This window comes from Schistocerca piceifrons, chromosome 8 (assembly GCF_021461385.2).
Source record: "Schistocerca piceifrons isolate TAMUIC-IGC-003096 chromosome 8, iqSchPice1.1, whole genome shotgun sequence".
Lineage (NCBI taxonomy): Eukaryota > Metazoa > Arthropoda > Insecta > Orthoptera > Acrididae > Schistocerca > Schistocerca piceifrons.
In genome coordinates this window covers 54,365,620-54,370,297 of record NC_060145.1, presented here as the reverse complement: position 1 = coordinate 54,370,297, position 4,678 = coordinate 54,365,620, and positions in this window count along the sequence as shown.

The window sequence follows — 4,678 nt, the reverse complement described above, 5'->3', positions numbered from 1 at the left end:
TCCTTTTATTATTCTTTATATACAATGAAAAATGTTATTGCATTCAATTATTACTAATACATCTATATTAAAAGAAATGTTTCAGTGTATCTTTATGTGTAATTACTGTAAGGGTACCAGTTCCGATTATCAAAACTGAAGATTCGAAGGGTAGGGTCACTGAGGACAGAGACGGTTTTTGCTGACGAATGACGCATAGCATGACCCGTGGATTGGCTTTCTTGCCTGAGGACGAGGTTAAAACATTCAGTTAATATTTGCCCACAGTCAATGTGAATTGCTACTGAGTAAACTGTGAACTGTGAACGGTCCTGGTCAACTAGAGACGGTCATGTGAAACCCAGCTCGCGCTATTCGTCCACGAGACTCAGAGGGCCATAGATACGGGTTCACAGGTAGATGCCGTGTTTCTTGACTTCCGCAAGGCGTTCGATACAGTTCCCCACAGTCGTTTAATGAACAAAGTAAGAGCATATGGACTATCAGACCAATTGTGTGATTGGATTGAGGATTCCTAGATAACAGGACGCAGCATGTCATTCTCAATGGAGAGAAGTCTTCCGAAGTAAGAGTGATTTCAGGTGTGCCGCAGGGGAGTGTCATAGGACCGTTGCTAATCACAATATACTTAAATGACCTTGTGGATGACATCGGAAGTTCACTGAGGCTTTTTGCGGATGATGCTGTGGTGTATCGAGAGGTTGTAACAATGGAAAATTGTACTGAAATGCAGGAGGATCTGCAGCGAATTGACGGATGGTGCAGGGAATGGCAATTGAATCTCAATGTAGACAAGTGTAATGTGCTGCGAATACACAGAAAGATAGATCCTTTATCATTTAGCTACAAAATAGCAGGTCAGCAACTGGAAGCAGTTAATACCATAAATTAACTGGGAGTACGCATTAGGAGTGATTTAAAATGGAATGATCATATAATGTTGATCGTCGGTAAAGCAGATGCCAGACTGAGATTCATTGGAAGAATCCTAAGGAAATGCAATCCGAAAACAAAGGAAGTAGGTTACAGTACGCATGTTCGCCCACTGCTTGAATACTGCTCAGCAGTGTGGGATCCGTACCAGATAGGGTTGATAGAAGATATAGAGAAGATCCAACGGAGAGCAGCGCGCTTCGTTACAGGGTCATTTAGTAATCGCGAAAGCGTTACGGAGATGATAGATAGTCAAGCAGTATATTGCTCCCTCGTACGTATATCTCGCGAAGAGACCATGAGGATAAAATCAGAGAGATTAGAGCCGACAGAGAGGCATACCGACAATCCTTATTTCCACGAACAATACGAGAATGGAATAGAAGGGAGAACCGATAGAGGTACTCAAGGTACCCTCTGCCACACACCGTCAGGTGGCTTGCGGAGTATGGATGTAGATGTAGATGTAGATGTAGTAGTTCCTGCGTGTGCAGTGGACGCAAATAGGAGGGTCGCTATTGAAACAGCTACTTGAACATTACGATGACATTGCTTTGATCTGAGTAAGCCCTTAACTGTCCAGTGCGTCACTCCGTGAGTAACAGCTGTTGCGCGGGTGCCGCGTAATCAAACATCCTACACACAAATGCACTCCGTAAATACACCAGTGCCGTGTATATCAAATAGTGCACACACTGGAACTGTAAACCCACTTGAAGATTCCGATGACATTAAATTTGACACAGTTGACACAATCCACAGATATTATAAAAATGTACACTACTGGCCATTAAAATTGTTACACCACGAAATAGAAATGTCGTGTGACGACGGCCTCCCGTCGGGTAGACCGTTCTCCTGGTGCAAGTCTTTCGATTTGACGCCACTTCGGCGACTTGCGCGTCGATGGGGATGAAACGATGATCATTAGGACAACACACCGCACAGTCCCAGGGCGGAGAAAATCTCCGACCCAGCCCGGAATCGAACCCGGGCCCTTAAGATTGAAAGTCTGTCGCGCTGACCACTCAGCTACCGGGGGCGGACGATGACGGGCTACAGACGCGAAATTTAATCGACAGTAGGAAGATGCTGTGATATGCAAATGATTAGCTTTTTAGAGCATTCACACAAGGCCGGCGCCGGTGGCGACACCTACAACGTGCTAACGTGAGGAAAGTTTCTAATCGATTACTCATACACAAACAGCAGTTGACCGGCGTTGTCTGGTGAAACGTTGTTGTGATGCCTCGTGTAAGGAGGAGAAATGCGTACCATCACGTTTCCGACTTCGATAAAGGTCGGATTGTAATCTATCGCGATTGCGGTTTATCGTATCGCGACATTGCTGCTCGAGTTGGTCGAGATCCAATGACTGTTAGCAGAATATGGAAACAGTGGGTTCAGGAGGGTAATACGGAAAGCCGTGATGGATCCCAACGGCCTCGTATCACTAGCAGTCGAGATGACAGGCATCTTATTCCCATGGCTGTAACGGATCGTGCAGCCACGTCTCGATCCCTGAGTCAACAGACGGGGACGTTAGCAAGACAACAACCATCTGCAGAACAGTCAGTTCGACTACGTTTGCAGCAGCAAGGACTATCAGGTCGGAGACCATGGCTGCGGTTACTCTTGACGCTGCATCACAGACAGGAGCGACTGCGATGGTGTACTCAACGACGAACCTGGATGCACGAATGGCAAAACCTGATTTTTTCGGAAGAATCCATGTTCTGTTTACAGCATCATGATGGACGCATCTGTGTTTGGCGACATCGCGGTGAACGCACATTGCAAGCGTGTATTCGTCATCGCCATACTGGACTATCACCCAGCGTGATGGTATGGGCAGCCATTGGTTACGCGTCCCGGTCACCTCTTGTCGGCATTGACGGCACTTTGAACAGTGGACGTTACATTTCAGATGTGTTGCGACCCGTGGCTCTACCCTCCATTCCATCCCTGCGAAACCCTATATTTCAGCAGGATAATGCACGACCGCATGTTGCAGGTCCTGTACGGGCCTTTCTGGATACAGAAAATGTTCGACTGGTGCCCTGGCCAGCACATTCTCCAGATCTCTCACCAACTGAAAACGTCTGGTCAGTGGTGGCCGAGCAACTGGCTCGTCACAATACACCAGTCACTGCTCTTGATGAACTGTGGTATCGTGTTGAAGCTGCATGGGCAGATGTACCTGTACACGCCATCCAAGCTCTTTTCGACTCAATGCCCAGGCGTATCGAGGCCGTTATTACGGCCAGAGGTGGTTGTTATGGGTACTGATTTCTCAGGATCTATGCACCCAGATTGCGTGAAAATGTAATCACATGTCAGTTCTAGTATAATATATTTGTCCAATGAATACCCGTTTATCATCTGCATTTCTTCTTGGTGTAGCAATTTTAATGGCCAGTAGTGTATGTATGTTCCACTTCTTGCCCTAGACCGCTAGACCGCTTTCAACTCAACTTGGTACTCATATATCTTCCTGTCTGGCAAGAACCACTGTGGGGTAGGAACCATCTACCTCTCGAAGGAGAGACGGTGGGAATGAAAAAGAAGAGTAGCTCACGAAACGCTATATTCATCCAGTGTTTGGGAATGAGAGTGCTTAGTGACTTGCAACAAACTCTCCACATAAATTTAAAGCCTTACTACACTCCACAAAATGATGAAAGGAAAAAAAGATTTTCGTTGTGCATGCAGTAAAACTGCCTCATCAGGCATGATAATTTACTACTTCTTTACTACTAACTCTAGATGAATTTTTTGACCGTATTCGAAATACCGGGCAACGGCCTTTCCGCAGTGGATACACCGGTTCCCGTCAGATCACCGAAGTAAATCGCTGTCGGGTTTGGCCGGCACTTGGATGGGTGACCATCCGGGCCGCCATGCGCTATTGCCATTTTTGGGGTTCACTCAGCCTCGTGATGCCAATTGAGGAGCTACTCCACCGAACAGTAGCGACTCCGGTCAAAGAAAAGTATCGTAATGACCGGGAGAGCGGTGTGCTGACCACACGCCCCTCCTATCCGCATCCTCAGCTGAGGATGGGCCACGTGTGACCTGACGACGGAGTGCTTTATTCAAATATACCACTGAATGCACCTGCAAAAATATATTATTGTACGACACATAGTTCGGAAGATATGACGTCATGAGTACCAACACACGAGAAAAACTGCCTTTTTCTACATGACTTTTTAATTTATTAATTTTTTACTACTAGCTCTATTCACAACACGTTCCAGACGCAGTATCTACATACATCGCTTTATGTAGCTGCAAAATCATATCATTCTGCGACTCATACTTTAGAAGATTAGATGTCATAAACATTGAGCTGCATGAAAACGAAACTGCAGGGCGAAATTCGCTAGAGATACGGGTGAAATATGTATTCAAATATTTTGTGAAATTTTATTTGAATCAGTAGATTTGAGAATAATAATATTGTCGATGCTATAGCTTAGACAGTAAAATATTTAACTGATGGTTCATTTATTATTATATTTTTATTTCTTGTTAGAAGTGGAATAAATGGAAGTAAGTTGATCTGTCGACCTGTATTGTACGAACCCGGACAAGGCTGAGGGAAAAAAGTTCCACCCATATTTCTGGATCGATTTCAGCCGAAGTTGGTACACATCTGGAAAGAAAGTGGAAGGGGGGGGCGAAATGATAACATGGTGACGGAGAGAGAAGATGGTAAGACGATAGAGACGGGGAAGGAGGA